The sequence below is a fragment of the Castor canadensis genome, chromosome 16 (genome assembly GCF_047511655.1).
Source record: "Castor canadensis chromosome 16, mCasCan1.hap1v2, whole genome shotgun sequence".
Taxonomy (NCBI): domain Eukaryota; kingdom Metazoa; phylum Chordata; class Mammalia; order Rodentia; family Castoridae; genus Castor; species Castor canadensis.
Genome location: NC_133401.1, coordinates 26,244,384 through 26,264,536, shown reverse-complemented (window position 1 = coordinate 26,264,536; position 20,153 = coordinate 26,244,384).

Below are 20,153 nucleotides of genomic sequence, written 5' to 3'. Positions count from 1 at the left end.
ATCCGGTTGTGAATGAACCTGGTGAGGAGGTTTACCACACAAGGTAATAGGAACAGTAGTAGGAGAAGCACAGTAAGTGGGCCTGCCAGTGGGACTACCCATGGGGCCCTGTTTTTATCCTGTAAAAGACTTAGTCTAGAATCTCCTCAAAGGAGTGGAGGAGTTTTCTGTCCTCTTCTGGCACAACTTATCACCCAGGTTACTTTGGGAAAGTCACATGAGGCATTACCATTTTCAAAGGGAACTCAGAATAGAAACATCCACATACAATATCACACCTTGTTAGTAGGAGAGAAAGATTGTCAGAAAGAGCCTCTTGATTTAGGCTCTGTCCTGCTGGGGAATTTACTGTTATTGCTACTGCCCAGAACAAGGTTATGATACCAAAAGTAGATAGGCAAGGGATGGCAGAATATAAACATCACCATAGAACATTGCTCATGAGAAACAACAGTCCATTAACTGCCTGTCCAGTTGACTCCTCAAGCTTCTGCCATGTGTAGACTAGTCAGTTTCCAGTTTGTGATGAGACCAAGCCTGAAGGTCCACTCCTCAGGGTCAATGTGAACGGATGCTGGTATCCTGGTTTGGGGTTATTTTTGCACATGTTTTACATTGTTTACAAATATTGCTGGCTAGGCTGGTGAGGCACCTGGTTGCAGAGGTCAGGGCAGCCTAAGAAGACATCAGTAATCATCTCAACACAGTCATGCTCTGGAAGCCCCCACAGCCAACAGGAGGAGAGTCAATGGGTTTAAAGTCCACACAACTTTTGCTTTACTTGTGGATTTTTATAGAGCATACTTGGGTATCTGTCCATCCTGGCATTTGTTGGTCAATACTGTCACTTTTATTTCATTACGGTCACTAGAGAATGTGGGACCCAAACAGTTATTTTCTCTCTCAGTATTAACTTTTTTTCTCTGATAACAGGAAGACTGTGACTGCAAGAGCTCACAAGCAGGGACGTCATCCCTTTGCCACTGATTCCAATTTTTTGGAGATATAACCCACCGGCCGTGAGCCTAACAATTGGGTCAGGACTCCAATTGTTGTTGTTTCTCTCATATACACAGAGGAAAAAAGGCTTTTACATCTGGGAATCCCAGAGTAGGGGCACTAACAGTTTCCTTGATGGCACGAAAAACCCATTGCTCTTTAGATTTCCAGATTAGGGGCTCTCTTTTGTCCCCCCCACTCTTTGTGGTTTTATATAAAGAGTTTGTTAGCAGTGAGAAAATAGGTATCCAAATTTGGCAGAACTCAATCACTCCCAAGAACTCACAAATTTTTCTTCTTGAAGTTGGAGTCAGGATTGAATTGAAAGCTTGTTTTCTTATTGTGCCAAGGTGCCTCTGGCCTTGGGAGGTCTTGACAGATCTTGAGCTTTCTTTAGAGATACCTTGTATCCAGCTTCCCATAAGTGGTGGAGTGGGACCTCTGTCCCTTTAAGACAGTTTTGGTGGTTAGCCACAACAAGGAGAAGGTGAGAGTGTGCAGCCAGCTTTTTCTGCTGGGTATGCTCATGACTCTGATGCCAGAGCAGTTGCAAAGATAGTTGAGTAGTTCTTGAAACCCTGTGGGAGATGGATCCAGGTTGACTCTTGTTGTCCCCCTGAATGGAGATTTTCCCATTGGAAAGCAAACATGGATTGGCTCACAGGTGCCCACTGGATGCAGAAGATTGAATCTTTTAAGTCCAAGCACGAGAAGCAGGTTGTCTCAGTTGGTATCATGTCAGCAAGGTGTATGGGTTAGGAACCATAGGGTGCAGAGCCACTGCTGTTTGATAAAATGCCCAGAAATCCTGCACTGAGTAGTATTCATTGGTGTCTGGTTTCTGAAATGGCAGCAAGGGAGTGTTTCAGGCAGATTGACAAGGTCTCAAGATTCCATATTTAAAGTCTCTGGAGGTGATGAGATATCCCTTTGATCACCTGACTGACAAAAGCAGGCCCATTGCCTGACCCGATATTGCTAGATACCCCAAACCATGGAATGATTTTCTTGTTTGGTGTTCTTGATTCTCCTGCAGCATTTTCTGTGTGGGTGGGGTATGCTTTCATCCAGCCTGGAAAAGTGAAGACCACCACCAGAAGGTACCGATAAATTTTATTTGGCTGAATCACAGTGAACTCCATTTCCAGGTGTTGGAATGGGTAGATTCCCCACTTCTGGATGAGTAGTGGGACCTTGGGCCCCCATCCTGGGTTGTGTTGGGCATAATGCAGATTTGCTCAAATGGCTGGTGTCATGTGCCAGCCTTACGAGGCCTGCACAGCCACCTTTTCTGGTATTAGGATCATTCCCTCTGGGGTGATGAACCAGCTTTCTGAGTTTTCTTCAGCCCCTGTTTGATGTGCCTGTTCTTTTCTTGTGGGCTGTACTCTGAGTGGTCCGGGAGGACAGAGAGGGTGAATTATATTTTGGCTGAAATAGCATCTTCTGTTTGGACTTCTTTTAAGAGGGCTTCTTCCTTTGATCTCCTGTCCAGTAGTCCATTTCCTTGGTTGATCTTGTCTGGCTGGTTCATATTGGTTGGACTGAAGATGGCTATAATGGCTGTAATGACTGCCTATGACAGTTGCAAGATTTTTTGACTGTTTTTGATTTCTTTACCTCCAGACATCAGTAGGTCCCTCTCTTTGTAAATGGCCCCATGGATATGTAAGGTAGCAAAGGCATAACACAAGTCAGTGTGGATATTGACTCTCCTCCCGTCTGCTATGGTGAATTCCCAGGTAAGGGCGTATAAATGCCCATTGAGACAACCAATGGTCTGACAGCTGTCCATGCTTCACAATTTGTGTGATGGTGGTCACTGCATACCCAGTCTGGTATTCTTCTTGTAGGCTCTGGCTTTCATCAGTGAAGAGCTCCAGGTCAGCAGTAGGAATAGCAGTGTCTGCTAGGTTGGGCTGAAAGAGAAGACCTGGTTTAAAACTTCCTCACAGGAGTGGGAGGGCTCTCCCTCCTCTTCTGGTAAATATGTGGCAAGATTGAGAGTCCCCACTGCTTTAATTTGTATCCAGGTGTGGAATGTATTTACCTTAGGAGGAGTGCTCCCCTTTGTTTTGGAGTCCTGATCTATTTAATAATTATCAATTCGTTTTGCCAGGTGCTCTCTTTAAGACACCTGTGTTTCTTTTAATTTTATGGAAACCAGTGACATCAGGGTAGTGTTGCAATGGCAACACAGCATTACCTAACAACAACCTAGAAAGGCAGAACAAAGAGCCCAGACATCTTAAAAATACCAAGCTGAAAAGTACTGAGTAAATTAACATCATCATCCATGAGCCCTGAAAAACCATCAATGGCACGTGTGACACAGATTTTGTAACTGACGCAGAGCTGGGCTCATCAGTGAACCATAGTCACATGGGGAGGGGCAGAAACCAAGTCCACCTTGAAGGGGTACACCACCTTTAGGTTTCTCTTTAAGTCCGTAATATGAATCTGCTCCTCCGTCAGGGGAATAGTCCATTTGTCAGAGGTGCAGTGAGCAGCAGCTTTGCCACATCTGTCATCTCCTACTGCTTCTCATTGCTTTCCCACCTTTGCTTCTGCTCCCTCCTTCCCGTCCCCTCCTCCCAGCTGTCTTCTTTTTACAGCCTTCTGTTTTGCCCTTGCCTCGGCAGCATCCCTGGCCCCCAATGTGCAGGTACTCCAGGATGGATGTATATTCTGATCAGTCATTAGCAAGGGAAACACAAGCATCTCATGGCTGTCTCAATAGCAGAACAAGCTTATAGCACCAGCCTTTTGGAACAGTTTTTTTTTTTTACCAGCAACAGTCAAAGGTGTTTTTTTTCTTTTTACTCTTTTTTTCACATTCATAACCCTTCTGTAACATTCCTTTCCTTTTAAGTCACACCAGATCTTATGTATCAATGCAAGTTCATCCTTTAAGTGTTAATTTTTGTAAGAGCTCAATCCTCCTTCAGCATATTCATTTGTATGTGCCTTATAATTGCTGATATCACAAGACAGACAAAGGAGGGGAGTGCCTCTCAGTGAGGCAGAAGAAAGCTGGCCTGGCTGCAACTTCAGACAATTGATCCCTGTGACTTAGCCAGAATGGGTTCAGCTCAACAGGGTGATTTACGATTGGAAGCAAGTCCAATCCCATCATAGACCATATGTCAATGACCATGACTCAGATCAAGCCCACTCAGACTCCATAGCCTTCAGGGGACCTTAAGGGTGCCAAGCCATGGAGCCACAAATTAGAGCTTGAAATGCCAGCAAATCAAGCTGCTAACTCCCACACCATTCATTCAGAGTTTAAAACAATCAGTCCCTATTTATTACCCCTAAAATCCTGGCTAACCTTAAACCCAAATGACCAGAATCACAACAATCCTTAAATCCAGTTGACCAGAATCACATCAGTCCCAGAGATAGGGGACGCATCATCCTGGAATCACATCAGGGCTCAACTGGTCCCCTGTGGGGATAAATCCACACAGGCACCTATACTGACTACCTCTGGGGTTCCTACCTGGTCCAGACATCTGTTGCAGATCTCCATTGCACTCCACTAGTCCGAGGAACTGGTTCTTGACTCCAGAGCTTCCTTAAGTCATCTGGAAGGACACCCTGGAAACACATGGGGGTGTGCACTTTCCAGTTCCAGGAATCTTCACATGATACAGGGCTATTGAGTGGGCACCCACTGCCCAATGTGCCATGGTGGTCCAGTCTGGGTGCAGCCTACAAAGTGTTTCAGAAAACATTACAGACAGGATGACTGACCAGCTAGAATAAGACTTAAACCCAGGTGTTTGGAAGAAAGAAACGATTTTATCCTAGCAGGCCAGCTCCAAAATGGAGGAAAAGCTTTCTAAACCAATCACTAACATATTGAGAAAATAGATAGCAAAATAAAATCATATTTCAAATGAAGGCACAAGGAAGATTTAATATAATAAGCATACTTACTAACGAGGATAACACAAAAATGGACAAATATAAACAACACCCAAAAGAGTTCATTCTTAAAACATTAGTAACATTTGTAAATCTTAGCCACCTAGAAAGAGACTGAGAGCAGGAGACATTTCCACAGAGGAGCGACACAGAACCACTCAGGAGAGAGCACATATTCACATGAAGAACAGAGCATTATGAATATTTCATGTGCAGATTGAAAATATCAACAAAGGAACATTTTTCAATATATAGTTTACAAAATGGACATAAGAATACATACAATGTTTGAAATGTTTTCTATGACTCAAAGACCTGTGACTTTAGTCTATTTTGTCATTGTGAGAAGGTCATGGAGTTACTTACATGAACCAAAAGGCACAGTTCACTATCCACCAGGGCCACGTGGTGTATCCTACAGCTCCTGGTCTGAAAACCCATGCAGGTGTCACTGTTTTTAACACTGAAAGCAACTGTAGCACAGTGATAAATATTCATGTATCTAAAAGTATCTAAACTCAGTAAAAATATAGTAAAAAGCTGGGAATAAAAAGTTTCCAGCTTCATTGCAATCTAACAGGATCACCATCCTACATACAGTTCAAATTTGTTCTGTGGCACATGCTGTATGTTGACTTCCTGATTGGAGTCTTTCCCACCTTTTGTTTACAATTTTTTCTCCTATTCCATGGACTGTCTCTTTGCTCTTGGTTGCTTCCCTTACTCTGCAGAGTTTATTACTTTTGCGTAACACCATTTGTCTATTTTGCTTCTGCTGACTGTGCTTTGAGGCCCAAGCCCGAAGCTTTCCCCAATAGCTTTGCTGCTTCACATCCTGCATTTAACCCTTCACTCTGTCTTGTGATAACGTTTGTTGTATGAGCATACAACAATGTCCACATTCACACTTCTGCAAATCAGTACCCACTTTTCCCAGCATCATTTATTGAAGGATTGTGTTGCCCACTGTGTGATCTTGGGGATTTTGTCCCAAACCAATCGACCATAACTGCATGGATTTATTCTGGGCTCTCTATTTTGCTCCAGTGACTGTAAGTTTGATTTTACACCATTTCCATGTGGTTTTCCCTACCATTGACTTGCAGTAGATTTTGAAGTCTAGTAGTGGGACAACCCAGTTGTTTTTCTTTTCTTGATTGCTTTTGGCTACTATGGGTCTTTTGTGATTCCTTGAAAATATTGGATTGGATTTTCTGATCCTGTGGAACAAAACATCACTGGAATTTTCATGGGTACTATATTGAATTTGCAGATAGCATCTCAGTTTGAGGCCAGCCTGGGTAAATAGTGACACCCAATCTTAACCAATAGCTGAGAACAGTGGTGTGTGCCTGTCATCACAGCTGCACATGAAGCTGAGATAAGGATGATCACCTTTCTGGGACAGATTGAAGTTTATGAGACCCCATTTCGCAAAAAAAGCTAGGCTTGGTGATACATGCCTGTCATCCCAGCAAAAGTGGGAAGTGAAAGTAGGAGGATGTAGTCCAGGCTGGAAATCCTATCTCCACAATGCCCAGAGCAAAAAGAGCTGGAGCTGTGGCTCAAGCCTAGAGCCCCTACTTTGCAATTGAGAAGCCCTAAGTTCTCACCTCAGTACCACTGAAAATTAGAGTATCAATTTATCTTGTCAATTGCTCTCCATTCATTTGTATCATGTTCAGTTTATTTCATGGTTTTCAGTGTACACATATGTCACTCCTTGCATAAATTGCTCCTAAGTAGTGTGTTTTCAATTGCAATTGTAAATAGAATTGTCATCCTGATTTCATTTAGAGACTTTGCTGTGGATGTGTAGAATGGAAACGATATTTGTATTGATTTTGTATCATGCAAGTGAACTGAGTTCATTTACAAGTCTTAGATTCATAAAAAGCTTAATTACCACATATTTATTTTAAGCAAGAATGAGTTTCCTTGTCTCTGAATGACTGGGTTTAAGGTTTTCTATTCTCTTCCAATTGTGTTTGGTTTTGTGCCAGTCCCATGCTGTTTGTGTTACTGTGGCTCTGTATATAATTTGAAGTCAGGTATTGTGATGCATCCAGCATTGCTCTTTTCAATTTAATTTTTTATCACCTTTGCATTTACTTACATGTGTATACATTATTTGTACCTCCCCCACAGCATTGCTCTTTTTGCTCTGAAATTCTTGGACTATTCAGGTTTTCTTCTGTTTCCATAATGATTTCAGTATTTTTTTCTCCATTACTATGAAAAATGACTTTGGAATTTTCCTGATGATTGCATTGAGTTTGTAGACTCATATTGTTTTCAGTAATATGGCTATTTTAAGCTATGGTCACAACATGAATTCTGCCAATCCATAAGCATGGGGCTTGTTGCCCTCTTCTAGTGTCTTCAACTTCTTTTTCATTGCTGTATATTCTTTACTGTGGAGGTCTTTCACCTCATTGGAGAGGTTTATGCCCAGGCATTTCAAGAGGCAACTTTGAATGGGTTGATGGAGCTGGTAGAGTTTATGATCATGTCCTCTGCAGAGACAACCTCATTTCTTCATCTCTGAAGTGGATTACATTCAGGTCATTTTCTTTATAAATTTTTACTAGGATATATTCATAATATGGGGTGGGATTCATAGTGACAATTCATATTAGACTTACATTGTACATTGTCCCATCCTCTCTCCTACTCCAGCCCCTCCCTGCCCCATATAAAGAAATTGAAAGAGGTTTCTTAGTTCCATTTCATAATACTATATGAAGTCCATATACAAGATACTGTCAACTCAATCACCTTCAATCACCTTCTTCCTTCCAATAGTACCCCCCACACACTGTGTCTGTTTTACAGGCATTTTTTGTTATCAATATTTAACTTGATGTTCAAAGGGGAGTCTCAATGTACACCCACTGTGAGTGTGCTTTACTTTTGTCTAGTCAACCCCTTCCATTACTCTCCCTTACCCCATTACCTCCCAACCTCAATTTTTCAACAGCTTTCCATATACAACCTTATATTTTCTACCTTCACATCTTATATTATGCAATATTATTGATGCTCTATCATTCTCTTTTCCTGTCCCTCCTTCCCTAAGTTCCATAAAGTAGTTCTACTGTTCCAAACATGTTCATCTGAGTTCAAATATGATCATGCTTGTTTTGTTTGTATGTTTATCTTTGGATCTATCTTCCATATATGAGTGAAAAGATAAGACCCTTGTGTTTCTGAGCCTGGATTACTTTACTTACCATGATGTCCTTTAGGATTTCCATAATTAAGATCATGCCATCAGCAAACAGAGACATCTTCACTTCTAACCTGGTGGTGTGTCTAGGATTTGCAATGTTATGCAGTGTCTAGGTGATAAGAGTAAATAAAGATTCCCACCTCTTCCTTCAGAGAAGACAGGTTCTACTGACACTAACTGAACTCTGATACTCATCTAGAAGTGAGTCTGAGCCTGTGAATGCTCAGAAAAGGGGAGTTCCTTCTTAAGAAAACACAAATAGTGGATGATAGATACATAATTAAGGAAAGTTCAGATTTTCCCTCAATACTGGAAAGAAAGGCAATCATCACCCTGTAGAATGAATCCAGAGTACAGAGGAAGGAGAGTTCTGAGGGAGGATAAAGGGGACACTGCAGAGGCTGGAGTGAGTCAAGTGTGGTGTGCAGGGACAGGTGGTGCCTCTGTAGGACAAAAAGGAAAAGTCCAGGGAAAGAATGTTTGGAATAAAGAAAACCACACTCCAGGGTGAGAGGAGATTCAAGGTATCTTCCTTATTCTCTGCATCTCCTCTGCTCATCAAATGATGAAGCTCCCGTGAGCTGCACTCTCAGGTGTTAACTGTGTCCTGCAGCTCTGTGTCCCTGCAGCACGAACCTTCATCATCCCTGCAGTATTTCCAGTGCTTGGGAGACATCTGGCCATGGAAGGATCCAACAATGCTGTGCAGAAAGATAGGTTGAAGGAGTGAAGGAGAACCCATGGGAGACTCTAAGATGGAAGATACATTCTGAGTTATTCTCACCTGTCAAGGCCAGCTCAGGTGAGCACAATGTCTAATGGATTCTATGTCCTGACCCTCAGTGAGATGAGGAGAGATCATGCACTCAGAGGATGTGGTCAATGAAGACCCTATTTCTATCTTCAGAGAGCTTGGTGCCCACGTTAACCATAGTGTCCTGGGGAAATGAGAGCCAGCCACCTGTGGAGGGCAGTTCACCTTCCTGTGCGGCTGGTGATGTGACATCCACATGACAGGAAAAGCCTGGCTTCAAAGTGGCTATATCCTCTATGTCTGTCCATCCTGTTGAACACTCTGTTCTCATCTATTGGCACAGGCAGGGGCAATGGGGGCAGATGCTATGACCCAAATTTTCATGGTTCTATGGCTTGTCATATTTGCAGCAGTGGAGTGGGCAACCTAATCTGGGAGGGACCCCAAATTACATCCATGCCCTGTTCTATAGGGAGTCCCCAAGGTCTCAGAACCTTAAGGAGAGGACCAGTTCCTGTTTCAAGGGCAAACGTGTCACAGAGAAGCATTCCCTGAGCTCAGTCTGGACACAGTACCTGAGTACAGGCAGTGTGTCCCCAGCTACCAAAGTTCTTCCTCTCCATGCACAAGAGACTATCCATAGGCAGTGGGGATAGAAAACACCAGTTCTTGCCAGCAGATTTTGGAGACACCTGGAGTGTCCTGGATGTGAGAGCTGAGATCTGAGGGTTACATGTCCTGGGACCCATCTTGATTTCCTACAGGGACCCTCTCCATACCAACCAGAGGCTTCTCTGGTCCATGGCATAACAAACAAACAAAAGCACCCATAGTCTCACCTGTGTACCCAGCAGTGCCCATGTACCTGATGAAGATTTATGCTGTAAAGGATTATTTTGAGTTCAGTCATTGTAGATGTGGTCTGTATATTCATTGGAGACCTCTACTTTAGCGAACTAACCAGACCAACTGTGTTTGCTGCCATGAACCTATCTTTCAGGTTTGTAGGAGGTTGGTGATCTGGAGTCTGTCAGCAATTGCCATCTTGGAGCCCAGGAATAGATATGTTTTATTGCTTATTTATATGTTTATTATAAACCATAGTATTTATGGTAAGGATAGAAAATATGTATTATTTAGGAATAAATGCAAAGGCTTACAATCTATGAATAAAGACATGAAAAGACTAACTTAAAATTCAGTTGCATAGAGGGAATCATCTCTAGGGCTCTACTAGAGAACAGGTAATGCTTGTTCACAACACTTTATTAGATATTGTATAAGGAGCAGAAGGGAGATTTTGAAGGTTCACATCACAAAGTAATGGTAAATGTTTAAGGAGATGAAAGTGCTCATTTTTTGTTTTTGAAACATTTTAATATAATTTTTGCTTTGTGTTTAATTAACATAGTTTCACACATTTATGGGGTAAAATGTGATGTTAAGATATATGCATATATTTTACAAAAGTTAAATCAAGATAATTAACATATACACATTTCACATATTTATAATATGTGAACAGAAGGAAAAGAGAGGTAAGAATAGAAGTACTTCCTGCCCCCATTTTACCACTGGTTCTATCAATTTTTATAGATAGCTCAAAAAAGAAAAAAATGGAGAGATTTCTCCAGAATCCCTGGTCTGTAAGAAGCATTTATTCTTGATGATTTTCTTATTGCTTTGTACTTTTTAGACTCTTACTTCATAATTTGTTTATTTCATATTTTAACCCTGTGTACATTCAAGCAAAAAACATATGATACTCCAGAAAATATACACTTAAATTTGTCCATGACAAATGGACAAATTTGTCTTATTTGAAAATCTAGATATTCTTCCTGTATTTTCAGAGCAATTATAAAATTACATATTGAATGTAACATATTATGTTGTTCTATAGTTATTAGAATATAAAAATACTTAAAAATTGACATCAATCCATATATACTTTCATTTATAGCTTCATTATTAAAAACAGAAAAATTTCATACGATGCAAACAAAGATCAATGTCATAAAAGATTAATGGGCACTTTAACTTGTGGAAAAGAATTCAAATTTACTTAAGTCAAAAGACAAGCACAGATTTAAACTACACTGGAATGCAGTGCTGTCTGTTTAATAAAATCAGTATCTTGCTCACTCACTGCTCCCAGAATGTCTGTGAATGAACAGCTCTGCCCTTAGATTATTGGTGAGAATTGGACAACCTGTATTTAGGGGAATTTGTCAATGCTGCCAGAAACATGTGCATTTATATTTTCCTGCAGAAAATGTCTTCAAGGAATATTCCTGAGTGCACACCACAAAAGTACAAAAATGTATTTCTCCAGGGCACTCATGAAAACATTGTTTATACTCATGAACTATTGGAAATAACCATGAATAAGTAAGTTTATTACATTGCTAATAAAATTAGGTTCTTGCTAAAACTGCAGTGATTAGCGACTTGAAATTTATCATGTTTACAAGGTCTTAAAGTGTCTTTTGGGAAATCAATGATTAATGATGAAAGAGAAGCAAAAACTTTCCTGTGCAGAAACCTGTTAGATGGGAAGTCCCAGTGAGGACTGAGAAGGGCAGTGTCAATGAGTGGTATTCCAGTCAAGAATGCATACTCACATCTATTAGGGAGACGTTGTTGACAATTTTCATGCCATGAAAACAGCTCAGGAAACCTTCCTCCACATAATCCCTTTCCTCTCTAAAGCCTCAAAAATTTCCACTCATTAACACTGACTGTTACCAGTAACCATAAGAAAATTATCCCCAAGGTCGCATTCACAGTCTTACTGCGAACACAAATCAATCCACATAAGATTCCCTGTCTCAGGAAGACATGAAGATGAGCACATCCATTGAGGACTGGGGAGAAATGGGACCTTAGACTGAACCAGGCTGCTCCTGATTTTCACACATTGGGCTCTCTCTATTCCAAGGAATATCTGAAAAAGAAGTGAAGTGTAGAATTTGGGTTCATGACAGGAAGAAATTGATTTCTGAAAAAGGTAAAGTCCTGCCTCTTAGTTGGGACCATTACAAAGGCTGATGTCTTGGGAAATATCTGTATAGAGTACTGCAAAACTTGCAGTGTTGAAACACAAAGTGGGATGAATGCCCACCCTTGCATCCTCTCTAGCCCATGAGAACTTGGGGCTCCTCCTCCGCTCCACCCACACAGCATTGCAGGAAGGAAAATCATGCAGTTCTGAAACCCACCACCCAGTACTGCCCACTCCCCAGGGAGTGGCATATTTTCATTATTGTTTTGAACCTTTAAAGAAGCCTTGAATTTACTTTCATAACTACCCAATTAATATTATCACAGCCATATTACTAATTTATCTATTAAAATTATTTTAAATTATGTACTAGTTCCTGAAAAGATAGTCACTGTGTATGAGTCAATTCAGACATGCTGTAAGGCCAAAGAAATAGTCAGATGCAGGATGGTACGGTGTGATTTTCTTCTTGCCATCTGTTTGAACTCAGGGTCTTACAAATGCTAAGCAGGTTCTCTGGCACTGAGCCACCTAACCACCACCTACTGAGTTCCCCTTATGGGTGCCTACAGAATCATGGTCATGGGCAAAAAAGGGAACAACAGGCCCTGTGATTTTGGTCACAGAAAGGGGGCTTATATAGAAGTCAGGAAAAAAGTGACTTCATCCACCGCAGAACGATCCTGGCTTATGTCAAGACAATATCAAACATATCAGGCACATTCCTGGTGCTGACTGTGCCAGGTCCTGTCACAGAACTTCACAAACCTCTGGATGAATCTGTGCATAATACAGTGTGCTGGGAACCATTAGGGGAGAGAGAACAGGGCCACTCAGGCACAATCATGGTGGTTATGACTCAAGATAGCTGTGGACATGTTAAAAATGCCATTCCCAAACAGCGATCAAAGAAACACACGGGAATCTCTCAGCAAGGCAAAAAGAAAAGTTCTAATTATTCAGGATGTGCAGCTACAAGCCACAGTCTGATATGCAGAACACACTGTGCAAGGAGCTCAGTTTTTATCTCTCTGCCCCTAACCCTAACAGATGGGTTTGGGTTCACAATCTTTCCTATTGGTTATTTAGAAAAGGTGGCACATGGGATAAGGGGGACATTGGAGCAGGGAGAATGAGAAAATTCTTTCAGGCAATATTCATCTTTATTCAGGTGTTTCAGATGAGGATACCTGGCAATGTAAATGGATGAAAGTGGAGAAAATAAACTTAAGTGAAGTTAGTCAGGTGCAGAAGGCCAAAGCTCACATGTTCTCCCTCGTATATGTCGTATGGACCTAAAACAAATGAGTAATATTATTGGACACAGTCAAACACTAATGGGAGACTGCAATTGGGAGGAATAAGGAAAGAGAAGGAAACCTAAATGTGGTTGAATGTGGTTGATGTGCTCACTGTAGAGGAGTGAATAAATTAATCTAAACTGACAGAGGCCACTATGGGAAGGGAACCAGGAAGTAGTGAAAAGGTCTGATAGGCATGAACCAATGTGGGTTGTAATACACTTGTGCATGTAAACAATGCTGGGAATCTCTCTGTTTAGCTGTCTTAATCTCAAACTAGAAAAACGCTATGTCTTTCTTATTATTTCTTATTATGTCTTTCTTATTATCTCTATGTTTCTCTTCAACAAAATCAGAGAACAAGACGGCAGAACAGGTTTGCCTGGAAGTGGGTGTGGGGTGGGGTGAGGTGGCCCAAACAATGTATGCATGTGAGTAAATGTAAAAATGATAAGATAAAAAAATAAACAAAAAGATTTCTTCATTCCATTTCCTAATGGTATATGATGTCCCATCTACCTTATGACATCACCTTAACCTCCTTCATTCACACTGTTTTTAGTCATTAATTTTTAAGTTGATGATGAAAGGGATCACTGTGGTTGTGCTTTATTATGGTCCCTTCAACCCCCTCCATTATTCCCCCTTATGCCTTTACCTTCCACCTTCCATTTTCATCAGTTTTCAATACACATCCTTTAATCCTCTACCTTCAAATCTTATGTTTTATGATATTACTGATGCATTTTCATTCCCTTTTCCTTTCTCTCTTTCCCTGAGTTCCATAGAGTAGTCCCACGTTACAGTCTTGTTCTACATCTGAGTTTGAATGTGATCATGCTTGTTTTTGTGCATATGTTTATCTTTGGATTTCTCTTCCACTTGTGAGAGGAAACACATGCCCTTTTTGTTTCTTAGCCTGGCTTATTTCACTTAACATGATGTCCTCCAACTGCGTCCATTTCCATTCAAGCCACGTGTCATTATTCCTTATCAATCAGTAATACTCCATAGTATAAGTACACCCCATATTCTTGATCCATCCAGCAGTTGTTGGGTTCTTGGGTTGTTTCTAAAGCTTGGCTATGGTGAAAGTGCTGTGGTGGACATCAGTGTACTGATGTCTCTATTGTATCCTGTCTGTATTCTTTTGGGTAGATAACCAAGAGTGGTACTGCTGGATCATATGCCAGTTCTTTCTTTAGCTTATCAAGGAATCTCCATACTGCTTGAATCTGTATTGTGATGATGTTTGTTGTATGAAAATGCAAAGCCAGCCTGAGTAAACAGTGAGACAAAATCTCAACCAATAGCTGTGTTCACTGGTGTGTGCCTCTCATCAGGGCTGCACAGGAATGTGAGATAAGGAGTATCACTATTGCAGTCCAGAGTGGGAAAAATATTTGTGAGACCTCATGTCAATGGAAAAAACCTAGGATTGGTGGTACATTGCAAGTCATACCAGAAAACCTGGGAAGTGTAAATTAGGAGGATCTTGATTCATGCTGGAGTTCCTATCTCTGAAACAACCAGAGCAATAAGAGCTGGAGGTGAGGCTCAAGGTGAAGATCATTTGCTTTGCAAATGGGAATCCCTGAGTTATCACCTCAGTATCACTGATAAAACAACAACAACAAAAAACCCCACAGTATCAATTTCTATTTTCAAGCTTTATGGTTTTCAGTGTACACATCTGTCATTCCTTAGATAAATGGTTCCTAAATATTATATTTTCTGTTGCTATTATAAATAAAATTATAGTCTTGATTTCTTTTGGAAACTTTGCTGTCAATGTGTAGAAAGGAAACTGGCTTTTGTGTTGATTCTGAGTACTACCACTTCACTGGGTTCATTTACCTGTTCAAAGATTTTTAAAAATTAATTATGTATATTTATTCATTCTACACAAGAATGGGTTGTTTTGGCTCTGGATGTGTTGGTTTATTTCTGAGTTCTCTTTTCTTTTCCATGTTGTGCTTTATTTTGTGCCAGTCCCATTCTGCTATTGTTATTGTGGCTCTGCAGTATAATTTGAAGACAGATATTGTGATTCCTCCAGCATTGCTCTTGTTGCTCAGGATTACTTTGGCTATTCTGTGTCTCTTGTGTTTCCATAATGAATTTCAGGGTATTTTTCTCTATTATTAAGAAAAATGACAGTTGAAACTTGTTTGGGATTGCACTGAGTGTGTAGATTCCTTTTAGTAATATGACTGTTTTCACAAAATTACTTCTGCCAACCCATGTGCATGTGGGACTGGGTTCTCCCTCTTCTAGTGTATTCCATTTCTTTGTTCAGTGCTGTATAGTCTTCACTGTGGAGTTCTTTCATATCATTAATTAAGTTTATGCCCAGGCATTTCTAGAGGCAGTTTTGAATAGCTAAATGGAGTATCTAGGATTTCTATATGTAAGATCATGTCATAAGCAGGCAGTGACAGCCTCACTTCTTCCTCTGCATCATGACTGGTGTTCAGGTCACTTTCTAGCCTGGTTCTGCTAATCTAGGATTAGCAGAACTATACAGTGTCTACATACTCAAAGTAAATAATGCTGGGCAAGTATTCCTCACCTCTTCCTTCAGAGAAGACAATTTCTACTGACACTTTCTGAACTCTGATCCTCAGCTAGGAATGAGTGTGAGCCTGAGAGTGCTCAGAAAAGGGAAATTCCTTCTCAAGGTCACCCAGACGGTGGATGAATAATTAGGTAAAGGTCAGATTTCCTTCAAACTGGAGAGAAAGTCAACCATTTCTTGAAAGCAGGAGCACAGGGTGAGGTTACTTTTGAGAGAGGAAACAGGGACAGTGCCGAGGCTTCAGGGAGTCAAGTGTGGTGTGCAGGACAGATGGTGGTCTTGTGGGACAAAAACAGAAGCCTAGGAAAAGAATGTTTGTTATAAAGAAAACCATACTCCAGGGTGGGAGAAGATTCATGGTATGTTCCTTATTCCCTGCTCTTCTCTTATCATTCCCACAATGAAGCTCCCATGAACTGCTCTCTCAGTTTGCTGTGTCTCTGCAGCTCTGTGACCCTCTGCAGCAGGAAACTGCATCTTCCCTGCTGCTTCTCCAAAGCTGAGGAAACAACTGACCATGGAATAATCCCACAATGCTTTGCAGATGGATGACCTGAAGGAGTGAAGGAGACAACATGGGAGGCTCTGAGAAGGCAAAAACAGTTCTCAGTTATTCTCATCTTCAAAGGCCATTTCAGGAAAACACCAGGTCTATTTTCTTCGATGTCCTGTTTCTTAATGAGGTGAGGAGAGATCATGTACCCACAGGATGTGGTCAATGGAAACTCTATTTTATCTTTGCAGAGCTTAGTGCCCACCCAAACTGCAGTGTCCTAGGGAAATGAGAAACAAGCACCTGTGGTGGGCAGTTCCCCTTCCTGTGAGGCTGATGATCTGACCACCACTTCACATTCAGTGTGACCACACCCTGTGTGTCTGTCTATCCTGCTGGACACTGTTCTCATCCACCTTCACTGCTGTGAATAATGGGAGGAGATGCTATGAACCCTCATGGTTCATCTGGGAATAAAGAAGGCTCTATTTTGCCATCCCACTCTGTGCACCTCCCTTTTCCTTTGTTTCTCTTCCTGCAGAAGACAGAACATCCAGTGCAATATTGAAAATAGTGTTCAGGGGACACCATTGACTTCTATATTTATTGGGAACATTTTGGTATCCCACAATTGAATATGATGTAATTTTCAGGCTTCCTTGTATATGATTTTAACCAGATTGAAAAGTTTCTCAGTTTCAAATTTGCTAATTTTTTTATGAGGAATGGATTTGGTATTATGATAGTGCTTTTTCTGCATCTACACATATGGTACTCATTTGTATTTTTTTCTTTTTTTTTTTTTTTGAATTTTTATTTTTTTTTGTTTTTTTTTTTCATTTTTCTTTTATTATTCATATGTGCATACAAGGCTTGGTTTATTTCTCCCCCCTGCCCCCACCCCCTCCCTTACCACCCACTCCACCCCCTCCCTTACCACCCACTCCACCCCCTCCCACTACCCCCCTCAATACCCAGCAGAAACTATTTTGCCCTTATCTCTAATTTTGTTGTAGAGAGAGTATAAGCAATAATAGGAAGGAACAAGGGGTTTTGCTGGTTGAGATAAGGATAGCTATACAGGGCATTGACTCACATTGATTTCCTGTGCGTGGGTGTTACGTTCCAGGTGAATTCTTTTTAATCTAACCTTTTCTCTAGTTCCTGGTCCCCTTTTCCTATTGGCCTCAGTTGCTTTAAGGTATCTGCTTTAGTTTCTCTGCATTAAGGGCAACAAATGCTAGCTAGTTTTTTAGGTGTCTTATCTATCCTCACCCCTCCCTTGTGTGCTCTCGCTTTTATCATGTGCTCATAGTCCAATCCCCTTGTTGTGTTTGCCCTTGATCTAATGTCCACATATGAGGGAGAACATACGATTTTTGGTCTTTTGAGCCAGGCTAACCTCACTCAGAATGATTTTCTCCAATTCCATCCATTTACCAGCGAATGATAACATTTCGTTCTTCTTCATGGCTGCATAAAATTCAATTGTGTATAGATACCACATTTTCTTAATCCATTCGTCAGTGGTGGGGCATCTTGGCTGTTTCCATAACTTGGCTATTGTGAATAGTGCCACAATAAACATGGATGTGCAGGTGCCTCTGGAGTAACAGTCTTTTGGGTATATCCCCAAGAGTGGTATTTCTGAATCAAATGGTAGATCGATGTCCAGCTTTTTAAGTAGCCTCCAAATTTTTTTCCAGAGTGGTTGTACTAGTCTACATTCCCACCAACAGTGTAAGAGGGTTCCTTTTTCCCCGCATCCTCGCCAACACCTGTTGTTGGTGGTGTTGCTGATGATGGCTATTATAACAGGGGTGAGGTGGAATCTTAGTGTGGTTTTAATTTGCATTTCCTTTATTGCTAGAGATGGTGAGCATTTTTTCATGTGTTTTCTGGCCATTTGAATTTCTTCTTTTGAGAATGTTCTGTTTAGTTCACCTGCCCATTTCTTTATTGGTTCATTAGTTTTGGGAGAATTTAGTTTTTTAAGTTCCCTGTATATTCTGGTTATCAGTCCTTTGTCTGATGTATAGTTGGCAAATATTTTCTCCCACTCTGTGGGTGTTCTCTTCTGTTTAGAGACCATTTCTTTTGATGAACAGAAGCTTTTTAGTTTTATGAGGTCCCATTTATCTATGCTATCTCTTAGTTGCTGTGCTGCTGGGGTTTCATTGAGAAAGTTCTTACCTATACCTACTAACTCCAGAGTATTTCCTACTCTTTCTTGTATCAACTTAAGAGTTTGGGGTCTGATATTAAGATCCTTGATCCATTTTGAGTTAATCTTGGTATAGGGTGATATACATGGATCTAGTTTCAGTTTTTTGCAGACTGCTAACCAGTTTTCCCAGCAGTTTTTGTTGAAGAGGCTGCTATTTCTCCATCGTATATTTTTAGCTCCTTTGTCAAAGATAAGTTGCTTATAGTTGTGTGGCTTCATATCTGGATCCTCTATTCTGTTCCACTGGTCTTCATGTCTGTTTTTGTGCCAGTACCATGCTGTTTTTATTATTATTGCTTTGTAATATAGTTTGAAGTCAGGTATTGTGATACCTCCTGCATTGTTCTTTTGACTGAGTATTGCCTTGGCTATTCGTGGCCTCTTGTGTTTCCATATAAATTTAACAGTAGATTTTTCAATCTCTTTGATGAATGTCATTGGAATTTTGATGGGAATTGCATTAAACATGTAGATTACTTTTGGGAGTATAGACATTTTTACTATGTTGATTCTACCAATCCATGAGCATGGGAGATCTCTCCACTTTCTATAGTCTTCCTCAATCTCTTTCTTCAGAAGTGTATAGTTTTCCTTGTAGAGGTCTTTCACATCTTTTGTTAGGTTTACACCTAGGTATTTGATTTTTTTTGAGGCTATTGTAAATGGAATTGTTTTCATACATTCTTTTTCCGTTTGCTCATTGTTAGTGTATAGAAATGCTAATGATTTTTCTATGTTGATTTTATATCTTGCTACCTTGCTATAGCTATTGATGATGTCTAGGAGCTTCTGAGTAGAGTTTTTTGGGTCTTTAAGGTATAGGATCATGTCATCTGCAAATAGGGATATTTTGACAGTTTCTTTACCTATTTGTATTCCTTTTATTCCTTCTTCTTGCCTAATTGCTCTGGCTAGGAATTCCAGTACTATGTTGAATAGGAGTGGAGAGAGTGGGCATCCTTGTCTGGTTCCTGATTTTAGAGGGAATGGTTTTAATTTTTCTCCGTTAAGTATAATGCTGGCTGTAAGTTTGTCATATATAGTTTTTATAATGTTGAGGAACTTTCCTTCTATTCCTAGTTTTCTTAGAGCTTTTATCATGAAATGATGTTGGATCTTATCAAAGGCTTTTTCTGCATCTATTGAGATGATCAAGTGGTTTTTGTCTTTGCTTCTGTTAATGTGGTTTATTACATTTATTGATTTTCGTATGTTGAACCACCCCTGCATCCCTGGGATGAAGCCTACCTGGTCGTGGTGAATAATCTTTTTGATGTGTTGCTGAATTCGATTTGCCATTATTTTGTTGAGGATTTTTGCATCAATGTTCATTAAGGAGATTGGCCTATAGTTCTCCTTTTTGGAGGTGTCTTTGCCTGGTTTTGGGATAAGTGTAATAGTGGCTTCATAAAATGTGTTTGGCAGTTTTCCTTCCCTTTCTATTTCATGGAACAGTTTAAGGAGGGTTGGTATCAGTTCTTCTTTAAAGGTCTGATAGAATTCAGCAGAGAATCCATCAGGTCCTGGACTTTTCTTTTTGGGGAGACTCTTGATTGCTGCTTCAATTTCATTTTGTGTTATAGGTCTATTCAGGTGATTAATTTCCTCTTGGTTCAGTTTTGGATGATCATA